The sequence below is a fragment of the Nicotiana tabacum genome, chromosome 1 (genome assembly GCF_000715075.1).
Source record: "Nicotiana tabacum cultivar K326 chromosome 1, ASM71507v2, whole genome shotgun sequence".
NCBI classification, from domain to species: domain Eukaryota; kingdom Viridiplantae; phylum Streptophyta; class Magnoliopsida; order Solanales; family Solanaceae; genus Nicotiana; species Nicotiana tabacum.
Genome location: NC_134080.1, coordinates 133,922,044 through 133,941,155, shown reverse-complemented (window position 1 = coordinate 133,941,155; position 19,112 = coordinate 133,922,044).

Sequence of the window (19,112 nt, the reverse complement as noted above, 5' to 3'; positions counted from 1 at the left end):
TTAAACTGAGTTCCTTTCCTTCCTGATTTATTCTACTTGCAAACTTAGCCTGATGTTAGTTTAGAAAAGCATGCTTAGTTGACTTAATTGCCTATTTGCTTAAACTGCCTTAATTGCATTATGTGATGCATGTTAGGCTAGAATTAACTGTTTACTTAGTACGAAATTAGCATTTTTATTGAATATTCTTGTGTTCATGCTGTGTATTTAAATTTGGGACTACAGGACGGCATCTCGGGAGATCTCCTGCACTTATTTCTGATCTGGACTGAGGTGCGGGATACTAAGAGATCCCTGACACGTATATTGGGGATACTGAGAGATCCTCGGGATACCAAGAGATCCCTGTCATATAATGAGGATACCAAGAGATCCCTAGTGTATATATATTGAGGATACCAAGAGATCCTCGGGATACCAAGAGATCCCCGGTTATTATCCTTGCTTTGAGCAGTATTTCCTTGTGGTTTGCATATATTTTTGTTCCGTTATTATACTCTTATTATCCTGTATAGATTCTTACTGTAAATTCTCAATTATACTATTTATCTTATCATGTCATTTATTATTTACTTACTCTCAGTAGGGCCCTGACCTTCCTCGTCACTACCCGACCGAGGTTAGGCTTGGCACTTATTGAGTACCGTTGTGGTGTACTCATGCCCTTTCTGCGCATGTTTTTCATGTGCATATCTAGGTACCTCTACTCAGGCTTACCACTCTTGAGGCGAGGCGATTCTATGGGACTTCGAGGTATATCTGCCGCGTCCGCAGACCGGGGAGTCTCTCTCTATTCCTGCTCATAGTATTTAGCCTTCCATACTTTGTTTATTGTTAGACATTCCGGAGATTAGAACTATATAGTGTTTTCTCTTAGCTTGTGTTCCCGTGAGTTTCCGAGTTTTAGGATAGTGTTATAGGATTTCGAGATGTTGTGTTGTATATGCCGAGCGACATTCTATATATTGTTTTCCTTTTGGTTATTCTTGGTTTTCTTTTGTTTATATTTCCGCAAGTTTCCATTTATTTTTCTGCACTTGTTAGGCTTACCTGGTCGTAGAGACTAAGTGCCATCACGACAGTTCACAGAGGGCGAACTGGGGTCGTGATAAATCCCTACTTAGCTAAACTGTCCGCAACACAATTCTGCTCTTGATATATATGTTGGATGGGTGGGCTACCCAGCTGTAGAAGTAACAACCAGCAATCATTGATAATGTTAGTGTAATTCATGAAAGGTATTTGAAACATACCGACGAGTTGTTTTGCGTCTGTTTCAATCACAAGTGGTGTCAAATGCTTTTGCAACGCTATTTTCAATCCCATGAGGAGTGCAAATAGCTCTGTTTGTATGCTGCTGCCTTGTTTTGATTTTCCTGCAAAGCCAATAACCCAGCTGCCTTGGTGGCTTCGAAATACTCCACCAATACCATATTGGTTATGAGAAAAAGAACTAGAGTCATCTATGTTTAGTTTATAGTAATTTTCAGCCGGTGGGTGCCATTTAATATATAGAGGAATGAATTTGCAGTCCTTTTTTTTTCTGCTTGTGGTTGGTTAAGTAGTAATATTCTACAGTAGTATTAATGAGTACTTGAATATTTAGAGGAAGTCATTTGTTTTCCAACCTATGTTTGTTACGTAAAATCCAGATATGCCATAGGGCAAATGGTATGAATGTAGTAGAAGGGATGTGATAGGGTTTGGATGGGTGACACGTATGAATAATATCATACAACCAAGTAATAGAATCCATTGGAGGTGAAATAGTTCATGAAATTGGTAGTGATAAGTTAAGGTGGTTCCATAACTGGATTGCATTAGGGCAACTGAAAAATATGTGTTGCATTGTTTCAGGTGCCAGATGGCACTGTGCGCGTATGGATGATGCTAAAATACCTAAACGGGAAAGGTATTCAGCTGTGGGAAGTTTATTATGAGAAATTCACCAAAGAAAGAAGGATACTTTTGGAGGAATATTCAAATTCCAAATCCAATTATAAGAAGGTGTTTGACTGGTGTTGATACCCAATTTTTTCTTATATATATTTAATATTTGAAATACTTTCAAAATAGCATATGTATGCATATATAAGTATGTCCAATTGTTTTATTATTTTTCTTAATTTTTAAAGATTTCCAAACCAATTTATTTCCCTATTTTATTCATAAAAAACCAATATTAATTCTTAGAATTATCATTTTTGGTGATTCACTTATTAGATTCTCATATTTAGGCCAAAATATGGCTAAGATAATTTTTGTACATTTTTACAAATTTATTTAGTATTTTTAAAGCTAAATTGCATATAATTGCAATATTAGCCTCTTTTATGATTTAATTGCATTTATATTTATAAATAATTAAGTCCAGTATTTTATTTGATAATTATGTGTTACAAATCATTTTAGTACTTTCAATTTATTTCCAGGATTTAATTTACTATTTTTTAAAAAAATAAATGAAAAAAATGGTTATTTTAAATCTAGCCAGATTTTATTTCAATTGTAGCCTAATTCTACCCCAATTGAACCCAATTGAACTAAATGCTAATTGTTGGTATTAGATAGAAGAGTCCGGTGGGGGTAAGGGCCTAACCTTGTTTGTTTTACAGAAAATGAGGCACGAAGTTCCTAGATTTGGCATGGTCACCAACATCTATCTAAGACTGCTAAGTTGGTGGAAGGATCTTCACTCTAGTGATAAAACCCTCGTCATAAAGTATCTGGGAAACCTACCTTCTCTCCTGGAGATCCAACCTAACAACAAGATCATAGAAGCTGCTACTTTGTTCTGGGATTGCGAGAGAGTTGTGTTCCGCTTCGGAGACATTGAAATGACACCTTTTCTAGAGGAGATAGGAGGATTGGCTGGCATAGTATGGGAAACCTCGGGATTGTTAATGGCTGAGAACCGCAAGGGCAGGGGCTTCCTTAAAATGATGGGTCTGAAGAAAAATCCAGAATTGACATGTTTGAAGGAATCTTACATCCCTTTTGACTATTTGTATGAAAGGTACGATCACAACAAATCCTACCGTACCTATCCTGACGAGTTTGCCATCACATCATTAGGGCATATTCACCGAAGGGTCTTTATGTTCATGTCTTGTTTCCTGGGGTTGATCGTGTTTCCAATGAAGAAAGCAAGAATCCATACCAGGCTGGCTATGGTAACTAAGACCTTAATGGAAGGAATTGGTGGGCAACCCTTCAACATTGTGCCCATGATCATTGCCAACATATACCAAGCCCTGGAGAAGTGTCAACAGGGAGCCAAACACTTACTTCGAAGGTTGAAAATTTACTACTTCAACTCTGGCTCATGGAACACCTCCAAAAGGACGAATACCGATAGGAGATTCAACGAAGGGACTGGGATGATCACATCACTTTTCATCATCCAAAGCGGATGAATTACATCCCTGATATGTTTTCCCAGTCGGAGAATGCTGGAGATTGGGTCAAGCTTTTTGAAAATTTGACTGAAGACCAAATTCAATGGATGTTCGAGTGGTTTCCGACCGAGGAGTTCATTGCCCGATCTAGAGATGCACCTTTCCTGGTGTTGATCGGTTTGAGAGGAACGTACCCTTACGTCCCTCTTCGAGTTATGAGGCAAGCTGGTAGGAAGCAGGTTGTACCCAGGGTTGACAAGATGAGTCATTTTCGGGCTGACTTCCAAGATGATGATAGTCCTTACAAGTGCCAAGCTCAGCATATGTGGCACTGCAAGATTGTAATGGGAAGGGACACTATCGAGCCAGACAGATACCATGCTGGTTGTACTCCCTACTATTCAGGCTGGTTGGAGGATAATCATGAAGGACTGGTCAGTCAGGGTTTGCTCGAGGTCATAGAATCATAGACGAAAAGGCCGAGGCACATGTCAAATACTACCAGTTGCACAAGAGGATTCGTGAATGTGAGAGGGAACACCGCGAGATACAAGAGGTCAACTAGAAGCTGATTGAGGAGTGGAAAGACATGGCTTTTAGTGTCAATAAGCGGCTAGGATATTTGGAGTGAGGCATAGTGGAGTTGGAAAGTAAATTTCTCAAAAGGAATGAGGATTGTCAAAATGCTGAAGGAAACGAAAGCGGACATCTAGCTAGAGCCTACCTATTGTTGGGACTTCGCGAGTTGGGAAAGTTGTTCAACAGAGCCAAGGATGGAGAATCTGGGGAAGGTCCTTCTGGGACCAAATAGATAGGAGTTTTCTTTTCGCTTTATAAAATGTGATAAGGCCAAGGGCCATTAGTGATTTTTCATTTCCTGTTTATTTAGTGTCAATTTGGGATTCGTCTACTTTTTATCAATAAAATGAGGCATTTAGCATCCTAAGTTCTCCAAATCAATTTGTCGCTAGGCCTACCTCGGGCACAAAGAGGTCCCCAAATTAGGACACGATTTACATTCCCGCACTATGTGTTTAAATATCGCAATACTTTTTATAATCCTCACCAACTTGTTACCTTTTTGTTTTTACTTTTGTTTTATTATTCCCCACCCCAAAGGTTAGTTCGTGCACTCTGCCAACATCATCCTATTCCATGAGATCCAGGGACCCTCCACCCACTCCTCCTCTTAGAAGAACAAAGGCAAAATGGAAGATTTGAATAACGTTAAAAAGGAGAATTCAACTGAACAGGTAGAGGCCACTAATGGTCATGGTACTCAGGTTCCTAAGGAAAATGCATCTCAACTTGAACAAAAGCTGCTGAAATTCCAAGAAGAGCTTGATCAGGTTCGAAACCTGGCAAATCTGTCATTTTCCCTCACTACTCCAGACATCAACTTCTCAAATGCTCAGAACCCTACACCTCCGCAAAATATCCCAAAGCAACAGAACCATCCCGCTCCTCACCATCACTACAACACCTGCCATCTCACAAACAATACTCCAATACTCATCCCAAAACCCCAAAACTCCACAAATGACCACTTCCAGACTCACCATAACACCCCCATCTACGTGGAGACCATGCCGCACTCCATCCAACCTATCTCAAGCACACCCGAGTCTGATGATAAAGACGTGTTCATCAGGAACCTGGCTGAAGAACTTAAGAAATTAACTAGACGAATTCAAGGCGTTGAAGGAAGTAAGGGAATTGAAAGGCTGAACTATGAAGATCTTTGCATACAACCCGATGTCGAACTGCCCGAGGGGTACAAATCTCCGAAGTTCGAAATGTTTGATAGTATAGGGGATCCAAGGGTCCATTTGAGAATGTACTATGACAAGCTGGTTAGAGTAGGGAAAGACGAGAGAATCCGCATGAAGCTTTTCATAAGGAGATTGAAAGGAGATGCTTTGTCCTGGTACATTAGCCAAGATCTAAAAAAATGGTCGAGCTGGGTAGGCACGGTGTCCGACTTTATGGACAGGTTCAGGTTCTACACAGAGAATGCGCCGGACGTGTTCTATATTTAGAATCTAAAAAAGAAGCCTACAGAAACATTCCGCGAGTATGCTACACGCTGGAGGTCCGAAGCTGCTAAGGTCAGACCTGCCTTAGAGGAGGAACAAATGAACAAATTCTTTGTGAGGGCTCAGGACCCACAGTATTATGAACGACTAATGATGATCGAGAGCCACAAATTTTCTGACATTATCAAACTGGGTGAAAGGAATGAATAGGGCATCAAAAGCGGTATGGTTACAAACTTCAAGGCCATGCAAGCTACAAATAAGGCCTTACAGTCCAGTAGTGTGTCCAAGAAAAGGGACGTATGAGCCGTAATGGTTGCACAGAGAACCAAATCTCCCATAAAATACCAAACCTACCCAATGCCTCCACTCACATATTAGCCTACTCCGAACTACCAAGCACCCTCACCCTCCTATCAAGCTCCACCACCAACTTATCAATCACCTCCACCTCCCACATATCAACCTACTTCGCCCAGATCTGCCCAACCTGCTCACCTCTACCAAACCTACAATGCTCAACTATCCCACTATCAATCACCTCCTGCACGCCAAAACTTTCCTAGACCTCGACCAAATTTTGACCGCGGACCTCCGAAACAATATATAGCCATTGCTGAACCTATTGACCAGTTGTATGAGAGACTCAAAGCTACTGGTTATGTCACCCCTATCCCTACTGCAACCCCTAAGAACCCTTTTCAGTGGGTTAACCCAAACAAATCCTGTGCATACCACTCCGGCATGAAAGGGCACGCTATCGACGAATGTCGTTCTTTGAAAGACGAGATCTAGTCTCTAAACGATAATAAAATTATTGGGGAAAAGGAACTCGCTCCAAATGTTCGCAACAACCCCCTGCCAAACCATAAGGGTGGGGGTATCCACATGATTGAAAAAGAGGATGATTGGGATCCCGAGGGATCAATCAGGTTGACCGCAGAAGGTGATGACCCAAAGAAGCCAATAGTTACTCTTAATCCAATCATAGTCCAGATTCAGCCATCTGGGGATGCTGAGGTAAATATGTATATTCCACTTGGGTTTGAAGCAACGTCATCCACAAAGACACCGGCGCCAATTGAGGTTGAATTTGTGTCTCCAGCAAATGCATCCACACCGTTTGAAGTTGCAGTTTTACCACCCAAGGCATATGTTCCGTTCGGAGTAAAGACACCCACACCAATCCTAGTGGTGATGTCAACCGTGACACCATTCCATACAAAGGCTACATCGTGGGACTATACCGCCGAGGCAAGGAGGAAAGGCAAGGTTAGGTTCGAGGAAACTATTGCGGCATAGGGTATGACAAGAACTGGTAGAGTCTATACCCCTGAACATCTACCTGAGTCAAGAAAGCAGGCCTCCAATCGGTCACCCATCATTGAGACAGGTCCAGACGATCTTTGGAGAAAGATACACGCCAAGGAATACTCAGTCATCGACCAGTTGATCAAAATATCGACGCAAATCTTCATTCTTGCTTTGTTACAAAATTCTGAGGCACACAAGAATGCTCTGCTAAGGGTGCTAAGTAAAGTATATGTGCCAAGCAACATCACTGGCGGGGAAATGGCTAACATGGTAGGACAAGTGTTGGAGAGCCATAAGATCACTTTTCATGAGGATGAGCTGCCACCTGAAGGGTTGGGACACAACAAGGCACTGCACATCACCGTGTAATGCGAGGACTATTTTACCACCAGAATCCTGATCGATGGAGGTTCCAGTCTCAACATTTGTTCGTTGGTAACACTCAAGAAGTTGGGTAAGGGACTGCACGAGATAAAAGATGGAGCTATCAATATGAAAGCCTTCGACGGTTCTCAAAGGTCCACCATTGGGGAGATTAGTCTATGCTTGCAAATGGGGCCAACCTAGTTCGATGTTGATTTCTAGGTGATAGATATGTCAACGTCTTACAATGTGCTGTTGGGACGGCCATGGATTCATGCTGCTGGGGCCGTAGCGTCAACACTGCATCAAACAATAAAATTCGAATGGAATCATCAAGAGGTGATCATTCACGGTAATGGTAGCAACCCTATATACAATCGCCACACAATTCCGTCAATCGAAGGAAGAAGGAAGCTATGGGAGAGACTTACCATCAAATTGAACGGGTAAATGTTGTTGACACAGACAAGTGGTGGGACAACAAGATCGAGAGTATAATGAATTGGAGTGGGTACGAACCTGGCAAAGGGCTCAGCAAGAACCTCTAAGGAATCGCTAAGCCCATAAAACTCAAGAAACATGGCACCACTTTCAGTCTGGGATATGAGTACACCTGGGAGGAATTCAACAACTGGTTGCCACCATGGCGCGGTCCTTACTATCCGTTGGAGCAGCCAATACCACATTTGGAGCAGACTTTCCAACAGGCTGACATTGTTTATGGGTCAGAAGAAGAAGAAGCACTTGCAGCAGTGAAGAACTTATTCATAGAAGACAATGGCATGGACTGTTGTGTTGTTCTCGAGGAGGAGGGGGAGGAAGACCCTTCCATACAGGCCATAAGCAGAGGAGCATACCACAATAACTGGACCATTGGGACAACCAGAGCCCGATGAGCCTTGAGGTAGCAAGGCTAAAACAAGAATCATGCACCATTTTTATTTACTAAATGATTTTCTTTTGGCATTTTAATTCCCGCAATAAGATCTCCAATGTTCCAAAACAGTTATGCAATTTATCAAAGCATTTTTACTTTTCCTATGAATCAACACTCATTATTACTTTTATCTCATTACTTTACTTATACAACATTACTATTACTTATCTTGATGAACCGATGACTGTGACATGCAATGAGACAACACAACAAACGGACATAAATTCAGAGGAAGATGACATACTAGAAGAGATTTTTAAGAAAGTTGAGAATTTTGAGAACAGACCTAAGTCTAATCTAGGCGAGACTGAGATTGTTAACCTGGGAGATGCAGAAAATGTCAAAGAAACATGAATCAACGTTCGCTTATCACCATCAAAAAAGAAGGAGTACACAGATTTTCTAAAGGAATATGAGGACATATTTACCTGGTCGTATGATAACATGATTGGTTTAAGTACATCTATTGTGGCTCACAAACTACCAACTGATCCAACATGTCCGCCGGTAAAGCAAAAGCTTAGAAAGTTCAAGCCTGATATGAGTCTGAAAATCAAGGAAGAAGTCACTAAGCAGGTCGAAGCTAAGGTTCTTAGGGTAGTAGAATAGCCAACATGATTAGCCAAAGTTGTGCCAGTACCAAAGAAGGACGGGAAGGTTAGAGTCTGTGTCAACTACTAGGATCTCAACCAGGCCAGTCCGAAAGATGACTTCCCTTTGTCGAACATAAACATCCTGATCGACAATTGCGCCAAGCATGAATTACAATCGTTCGTAGATTGCTTCGCTGGTTATCATCAGATCTGGATGGACGAAGAAGATGTTGAGAAAACGGCTTTCATTATGCCATGGGGAATGTACTACTACAAGATGATGTCGTTCGGCCTGAAGAACGCAGGAGCCACCTACATGAGGGCCATGACTACCATTTTCCATGATATGATACACAAGGAGATATAGGTGTATGTAGATGATGTTATCATCAAGTCCAAGATGGCCACTGATCACATGGAGAATTTGAGGAAGTTCTTCAATAGACTGTGAAGGTACAACCTGAAACTGAATCCCCTGAAGTGTGCATTTGGGGTTCCTGCTGGGAAGTTACTTGGATTTATTATATGTCGCCGATGAATAGAACTGGATCCATCAAAAGTCAAAGCCATTCAAGAATTGCCACCATCAAAGAACAAGAAGGATGTGATGAGTTTCTTGGGAAGACTTAACTACATCAGTCGGTTCATAGCACAGTCTATAGTTATCTGTGAGCCAATCTTTAAGATGTTAAAGAAGGACACCGCTACCAAATGGACTGATGACTGCCAAAAAGCCTTCGACAGAATCAAGGAATACCTTTCAACACCACCAGTCTTGGTCCCGCCCGAGCCAGGTAGACCTCTATTACTCTACCTTGCAGTATTGGATGGAGCTTTCGATTGCGTTCTGGGGAAGCATGATGAAACGAGGAAGAAGGAGCTGGCCATTTATTACCTCAGTAAGAAGTTCACCCCGTACGAGGCCCGATATTCTCTATTAGAGCACACCTATTGCGATTGAAATTGGGTAGCCCAGAAGCTAAGTCATTACTTCTATGCCTATACTACATATATCATATCAAGGATGAATCCTTTGAAGTACATCTTTCAGAAGCCCATGCCCACTGGAAACCTAGCCAAGTGACAAATCCTGTTGAGTGAATTTGACATTGTCTACGTGACTCAGAAGGCAATCAAGGGAAAGGCACTAGCAGATCACCTTGCTAAAAATCCCGTGGATGGAGAATACGAACCCCTGAAAACGTATTTTCCTGACGAAGAGGTATCATTCATAGGAGAAGACATTGCAGAATCCTATGACGGTTGGAGAATTTTTTCGATGGAGCAACAAATTTCAAAGGAGTTGGCATAGGAGCAGTTCTAGTATCAGAAACCGGCCAACACTATCCGATATCTGCCAAGCTCAGGTTCCCCTGCACCAACAACATGGTCGAATATGAAGCTTGCATCTTAGGTCTTAAAATGGCCATCTACATGAACATTCAAGAGTTGTTAGTGATCTGAGATTTGGACCTACTTATACATCAGGTCCGAGAAGAATGGGCAACCAAAAACTCCAGGATACTCATGTATCTACATCATGTACAAGAATTGAGAAATAGGTTCACGAAGACGGAGTTCTAACATGTTCCTAGAATCTAGAATAAGTTCACCGATGCATTGGATACCTTATCATCCATGATACAACATCCAGACAAAAACTTCATTGATCCCATTCCAGTAAAGATCTACGATCAGCCCACTTACTGTGCCCATGTTGAAGAAGAAGCAGACAGAAAGCCTTGGTTTCATGATATCAAAAAATATTTGACAAAAGGAGAGTACCCAGATCTTGCAAATCCTACTCAGGAACGCACACTTCGGAGATTGTCTAACAACTTCTTTCACAGCGGAGGAATCCTATACAGTAGGACTCCTGATTTGGGATTATTAAGGTGTGTCGATGCAAAGGAAGCATCTAGGATACTAGAGGAAATTCATGCTGGGACCTATGGTCCACATATAAACGGTTTTGTCTTAGCAAAAAAGATACTCCGAGCTGGCTACTTTTGGATGACTATAGAAACGGACTGCATCCAGTATGTCCGAAAATGCCACCGCTGTCAAATACAAGCAGACATGATAAAGGTGCCTCCAAATGAGCTTAATGCAACAAGCTCACTATGGCCGTTAGCCGCCTGGGGGATGGATGTTATTGGACCAATCGAGCCTGCCGCTTCCAACGGGCACAGGTTTATCTTGGTAGCAATTGACTATTTCACCAAATGGGTTGAAGCGACATCCTACAAAGCAGTGACTAAAAAAGTCGTGGCAGACTTTGTCTGCGACTGCATTGTTTGTCGATCTGGGATTCCAGAGTCAATCATTACTGATAATGGCTCAAACCTCAACACTGACTTGATGAAACCTATGTGTGAAACTTTTGAGATTAGACACAAGAATTCCACAGCCTACAGGCCTCAGATGAATGGAGCCGTAGAAGCCGCCAACAAGAATATCAAGAAGATATTGAGGAAAATAATAGAGAAGCATAAATCGTGGCACGAGAAGTTATCATTTGCTTTATTGAGATATCGCACAACAGTCCGCACATCAACCGGGGTGACTCCTTACATGCTAGTTTATGGTACAGAGGCAATTATTCCTACCGAGGTAGAAATTCCTTCCCTAAGAATCATACAAGAAGTTGAGCTCGACGATGCAGAATAGGTGAGAAGTCGTTATGAGCAATTATCCCTTATCAACGGAAAGAAAATGAATGCAGCTTGGCACGGTCAACTCTGCCAGAACAGAATGTCCATAGCCTTCAACAAAAGAGTCAAGCCGAGACAGTTCACACCGGGGAAGCTGGTGTTAAAGAAAATCCGCATCAAGATGAAGCCAAGGGGAAGTTCTCTCCCAACTGGCAGGGTCCATACATGGTTCACCAGGTTTTGACAGGAGGAGCCCTCATACTTGCAGAAATGGACGGAGAAGTCTGGCCAAAGCTAATCAATTCAGATGCAGTCAAGCGTTACTATGCGTAATCTCTATGCTTCCCTCATATGATGTAAATTGAACTATGCCTGACCCGATTCCTATTTAAGAGGGGATACGTAGGAATCCCTATGGGTTCGGTCACAATTCAATCAAATTTTCATTTTCCCCGCAATTGAAAACTTGGGCGGAATTTTGAGGAGGACCCTCAAAATTCCAAAGCAGTTTCAGTCGAATTATCGAAAGCAATAGTCAGAAACATCAACCCATTAAACTAAGACAAAATTTTGAGGAGGACCCTCAAAATTCCGTAGCAAGAAAGGTCGCAATGTCCTGAACCACGTCACAGTCGTCGAATCATCTAAAAGTTATTTCTTAATTATATACTTATGTCATATTTTTACTAAATCATGCATGTTTATTACTGAAATTGCCTTGTTTAAAAATGCTACCCCAATGATACATACAGTATCACCAGATCAAAGCCGAGCAGATCAAGCAGAGCCAGCGGGGATACAAACTAACCTCTCCCTTTACAAAACTCACGATTTTCCTATGGATGCAGGCACTCAGATTGCGAAATCATCAGACATACTATACATCACAAGACAAATATCGTTCAGGAATAAAACACTCAGAACTGTGCACTTACTCACATTTGCCATCCATACACACCAGTGACGTTCCGTGTGTCACAATGTCCCCAGCAGTCATGATATCGCAATCTACTATCAGCTAAGAAAGCTCTGTTACCATTTGCCATTTTATTTCTTGCATAAGGCTACCATTCTGCCTTCCGAGACTAAATACTGTCTCCATCTGCATTTTCTGCATTGCATAAGGCTACCATTCTTCCTTCCGAGAGTAAACGCTATCTCTATCTGCATTTTCTTCGTTGCATAAGGCTACCATTCTGCCTTCCGAGACTAAACATTGTCTCCATCTATATTTTCTGCATTGCATAAGGCTACCATTCTACCTTCCGAGACTAAACGCTGTACCATCTGCATTTTCCTGCATTGCATAAGGCTACCATTCTGCCTTCCGAGACTAAATGCTGTCTCCATCTGCATTTTCTACATTGCATAAGGCTACCATTCTGCCTTCTGAGACTAAACGTTGTCTCCACATCTACATTTTCTAATTTGTATAAGGCTACCATTCTGCCTTCCGAGACTAAACGTTGTCTCCATCTACATCTCTGCATTGCATAAGGCTACCATTCTGCCTTCTGAGGTTAAGCTCTACCTCCATCTGCATCTACATGGTTGAAAGATTGCCACATACTACATCTGTATGGCTGAAAGATCGCCACATCTGCATCTCATGGGCTGAAAGATTGCCAAATACTGCATCTCATGGGCTGAAAGATCGCCACATACTGCATCTCATGGGCTGAACGATTGCCAAATACTACATCCCACTTTTTTAAAAGATTGACAAGTTATCCAAAGGCATCATCGTTCGGAGGCACCATTTGCATAGCCCGAGAACACCATGTCATGGCTTGAGGATCCCTTTTAATCTTTTGCATATCATTATTCAAAGGCATCATGGTTCGAAGGCACCATCCTCATAGCCCGAGAGCATCATTTTATGGCCTGCGAATCCTTTATTGTACGCTTCTTGGCCCGCAAATCCTTTATTGTATGCTTCATGGCCAAGGACATCATGGTCTACGGACGTCATCCTAACCATCCAAAGACAACCTTCATGGTCCGATGAGAATTTGCATCATGTTTAAATTTATGCGCGATATACATTTGTATTTTTATAGTTGTAGGTACACCGGCGAGCAACGACCATCTTGGCAGAAGTGATCCTGCTCCAGTTCCCGCAGCCATACCAAACCTAAACATTCCCACAAACCTACCACGCATTGCGTCTGTTCTTGAAAAGTCTCCATCAGCATACTCCGCCGACGAATCCTGAACTACATACGACCTGATTCCTGACAGCCAAGGATATGTCGGTAGCTCAGAAACCAGGACGCGGCCTAAACCTCTTCGAACCGTTCCGCTCGGCCAAAATTGGTCATCATATCTTTACCCGACAATTCTTTCATCCTTCCCAAGTAAAGAGGGGCAGTTGTTGATACCCAATTTTTCTTATATATTTTTAATATGAAAAATACTTTCAAAATAACATATGTATGCATATATAAGTATGTCCAATTGTTTTATTATTTTCCTAAATTTTTAAATATTTCCAAACCAATTTATTTTCCTATTTTATTCATAAAAAATAAATAATAATTCCCAAAATTATTATTTTTGGTTATTCATTTATTGGATTCTCATATTTAGCTAAAATATAGCTAAGATAATTTTTGTACATTTTTACAAATTTATTTAGTATTTTTAAAGTTAAATTGCATATAATTGCAATATTAGCTTCTTTTAAGATTTAATTATAATTATATTTATAAAAAATTAAGTCCACTATTTTAATTTGATAATTATGTGTTACAAATCATTTTAGTAATTTTAATTTATTTCCAGGATTTAATTTACTATTTTTTATAAAATAAATGAAAAAATGGCTATTTAAAATCTAACCAGATTTTATTTCAATTGTAGGCTAATTCTACCCCAATTGAACCCCGACCCAATTTCAATTCAAACTGACCCAAACCCAATTTCATTAAACCGCCCCACTTACCCGTTTTAATCCAGGCTGTTGATCATTCAGATCAACGACCAGTACTCGCCCTTTCCTTAATTAATTCTAAACAACCCCAAACCTAATTCATTATTCACAATCTGCCGCCCTTGAACTCTTTTTCTCTCCGAAATCCTCTCTACAACACCCTCAAACCCTAGCCGCCGCCACTCTAATCCACCCTAATCCACCCGAATCCGCCCTAATCAATGGCCTTCCAAGGTTATCAGAGACATGTACCAGCCTTTCATGGCTCCTGTGTGTTTGTCCTTATGGTTTCAAGGCCAGACTATGAAGAACTCTGGTCAAGTCTTCGTTCAATTTTAGTTCATGGCCTTTCTCCGGCCAGCCATGGCCGTTCGAGTCAGACCTTTGACTCTCCTGGTTAGATCAATAACTTTCAAAGCCTTTCTCACCTTTGCTGGGTTTTCTGAAACCCTAATCTCTAAGATCTTTCAATTTCTTCCATATATGCTTTAGACCTGTGCTTATCTTGAACTTTTAAACATCTTCTCGAAGTTTCTTTAACTTTGCTTTCAAAACGACTCTTTATCTTTTTCCGATTAGGGTTTTCCTGTTAAGTTATTTCAAATCTCTTCTCTGATTTTGACATGTTTTGCTATGTTTGCTCGTATTGTTCTTCTATCTGAGTTAGCATGATAAAAGCCCTAGTTTCTTTTGGCTGTTTGTTAGATGAATGCTTGTTTAGTTGAGTTTTGTTTGATTTGTTTGTTTATCATCTTTTAAACTCTACTATTGTTGAAAAACCCTATGTCTTTGGGTCTGAAACTGTTCGTTTAAACACTTGACTCGATTTGAAGTTCCTCGTTTCAGAATCTCCTTTCTCTTTATGTGATTCCATTGATTCTGGGTTTCTACTATCTTTAAAACATGGCTATTCTTGAAACCCTAATATTTCAAAAAAGGGTTTCCTCACCTGCTACTGTGAGACCTTCGCATGCTTTTGATACTCTATTTTTCTTCACTACTGATTCAATGAGACTTGACCTACTGGACTATCATTCTTCGAATGTTTGCTATCTACTGAACTTTGTGCCACCAATTGCATGCTGTTTCTTTTTGCCAATAGTTTTGGCCTCACATGTCTAGTGTTTGTGCATTCTATTTATATGTTGAGGTTCTTTCTTTGATTGATCTTCAAACTTGTGACTGATTTCAAACTTTTCTTTTGTGAAATTCTAATTTCACTCACCTATTAAGGTTAATTGACTCCTTTCCTTATTTTTCCTTACTGAATCCTTTCCCAAAATAAGTATATTTTTGTACTTAGACTTGATTACTTACTCAATGGTTTTACTACTTCTTTTATGGCAACAATCAGCCTACTTACAAATTGATATCTTTCCTTATTTTTGAACCTGTCACTGCCCGTTAAGCAAGTGATCTCTTAATTAAAGGCAATCACTTGTGTCATCGATTCTGACTTATGATTGTTTCCATGTTTGTATCTTATTACTTCTCTTTCACTCGTTTTCAAAAAAGCTATAAATACCCCGCACTTTCTCTTCTCTAAACACATGAACACTAGAGTTCAGAACATACACTTCACTAAAAGCTCTCTCTCTTTTCTCTGTTACTACTTGTGTTGCTGTCTTATCTAGCCGGCTGAAAGCCAAGGCTAAGTTGAGGAAATTTACCTTCTTTTCTTTCTACATTTGCTTCTTTACTGGTATGTTCTAATTTATCTTCCAGCATCAACAACAACATGTTTCTTTACCAATTCCCTTTACTCTTGCCTGTATCCTGCTTGTGTTTAATCGAATTTCATTCCTAAGCATGCTATAATCTGCCCCTTTCCTTTTCTGAATTAATGTTTGTCTTATGTATGAACTCTGTCCGTCACTTATGAACCCCAAACCCCTATATCCCCTATGTGTTTGTATTGTTACATTGGTTTGAGGGCATGTCAGCATTAGACATTGATATGCATGGCCTAAACCTGACACTCCATGGGTCATACGTTTCATATCCTTTCTATGTGTTATGTCTGGCTAGTTTATGGGCATGCTAGCATCACTTATTGCTGAGCATGTCCAGACCTGACTCCCCCTAGGGTCACAGGCCATCTGCAATGTATTCCCAAACCCCTGCCCCTTTGTGCAATTGTTGATGCTGTATAATTTTAGCTTTACGACTACTATTTTTTTCAAACTACCGTTATCCGTTACTATTCTCAATCCAGTTTTAAACAACTTTCTGCTCCTGCAATTCCACTCTACTCTTAGACTTAAGTTCTGCCCCTCTTGTGTGAGTTTTACTTTGGGACCCATGAGCTCCTTCTGAACTTGGACATGTAAGGGCTGGCCCTTCCACACTGCACTAATCTCTATCTGGTTATGTAACTTGGGTGTGAGCACTTCCCGGGGTCCTCTTGAAACCCTTAGGGAACTTTGACATACTCAAGTCTGAGAAAGGCTCTGAATCAATGGCATTTGAGTTGGTTTATCTCATAACTCAGACAAGAAGTAAAGAATCAGGCTCCTATGGTTGTACCTTTCCCTTTTGTACTTTTATGATGTAATTCATTATTCAGTTAATAATAATTTGTAATAAACATTGGGGCTGGCTAGTGAAAAGGGCTGGGTAATTATGCATGTTCAAGGGTAGATATCATGTCCATAGGACCTAAAATTCTGCATGTTTAATTCTGCAAATTAGATATCATACTTATAAGATCTGTCATTCTGTATGTTTAACTTTGCATCTAGATACCATGCCCATAAGATCTACTTTCGTTAACATTCTGTATGTTCTACATCTAGAGAATATGCCTATAGGACTTACATTCTGCATATTGAACTCTACATTTAGAGAACCTGTCTATAGGACTTGTCTTAATTTCTGCATTACCACACTTAAACACCATGCTTAGGAACCAAACGGTTAAAATCAGATATCATATCATTGTTTAATATAAGTACCCTTTCGTAGAAATCATGCCTATAGGAATACTGCATGCTTCAATTCACATTCGACTAGATATTATGTCTATAGGAATCAAATTAATAATAGTCAGTGTTTATAGAATCCGAAATCAGACTAATCTAAAATCAGTTGTCCTCAACTAGTTTTAAACAACTCTCTCACTTCCTATTAGTACGGTTTATAAAGCATGACTGTAAGATTTTAAATCGTTCGCCTACAACTGCTACTGCTTTGCCACATTCTGAACCAACTAGATATCATATCTATAGGACCTCACCCTAACACTTAGGCAAGCCTTAGGATAATAATAATAAAATTGAATCCGCCTTTGTTAATTAGTAATTGCTACAACCAGCAGGCAGGACTGATTCAGACTTCTTATCTGAGTTATGAAATAAACTGAGCTGCTTCAATTAAAATCCCCTCGTCTTTAGTATTTTTAAATTAGACCTTAAATGTATGTTTAAGTCATGCTATTTATGTGTTTTCCTTGAGGAGGTATACATGAGCCCTTTATTTGTTTACATGCTTCCCCCTAACGTGCAATATTATATGTTTTGTATGTCGCCTTATATTTTTAACCTTTTGAAACCAAAAGTCAGCCTAATAGCCCTCCCCTTTAGTAATAGTAGTCCTAAGTTCCTCCGGGACTAATAGGAATGGGACGGGTAATAGCATGCAATAGAAGTCGAGACCAATCCACGTTTCAATACCTTAATGGGGCGGGAAGGGTAGATATGGATATGATGACCGGTGTGCTAATACCACGTGTATCCCCTCTCCTGAGGAGTGTCATACCGGGTATCGCATTGATGTGATCCATATAGGACCCTCCTTCCCCTTTTTATCTTTTCAAGTATTTGTAGAATTGAAACTCTTTCTTTTCAAAATTCGCCTTTTAACTGTTTTTCAAATTCTTATGTGTTTAAAATCAAATCCCCTCTTACTTGAGCCTTATTTGATTACCTGCTAATTGCACCAATTCACAAGAAAGTGTCTTGCCGGGAACCACACTAGTGGATCCTGAGGGGTGCCTAACACCTTCCCCTTAGAATAATTTCAAACCCTTACCCTATCTCTGGTTATCAAGCAAACTTAGAAGTGAACCCCTATAGGTGTCCTAATGCCCTTAAATCATTAGGTGGTGACTCTTCAAATGTAAAACCCAGTTCCCAAAAAGGAATGAGTTGTCCCATACCCAAAATATTACAAACCCGACCTCCCGATTACACCAAGAGGGAAAAAAGGGGCGCGACAACTGGTATTAGGGTTAAGTGATGCATAACAAGACTTGACAAAGAAGATGCCATCTGAGTTAATAGACCAAAAAATTTGATCAAAATGTGTTGTTGAGAGAGGCATGTATATGTCTTTGATGCTTTGCTCAACTTGATGTGGTAATATAAAAGGCAAGTTTTCCAAATACCAAGTCTGATTATAGTAGTAAGTTGAAACTACTTTTTTCTCTTCATATTTAGGGAATGGGCCAGTAATACAGTTACGGAGTGTGAAATTTTGTTTAATCCAAGGATCAGACCAGAAATGTACGTGTTTGCCATTTGTAATGTTCCATTGATACCCTAACCGACAAAACAATCTAGATCTAATCCCAACTATTAATAGAGGGCAAAATTTTGATTATTTCGAAAAATTCAATAGCAAAATTTAGACCTTTTCCCTTTAAATTAACATTTTATTTTCTTCATACTAGTTGTTCATAGATAATTTGTGAATAAATGTCCAGCTAAGTCAGTAAATTTTGTATTCCTTGAATTAAAAATCGAGTAAATTTTATGGGTGGTCATTCAGTTTTGTGTTCATACCTAAAAATTACTTTTTTTGTTACGTAAAAGTCATCCAACTTTGTATTCATTACTCAAAAGTCACTTTTTCTTTCTTTTGTTATATAAAAATTATTTTACTATGC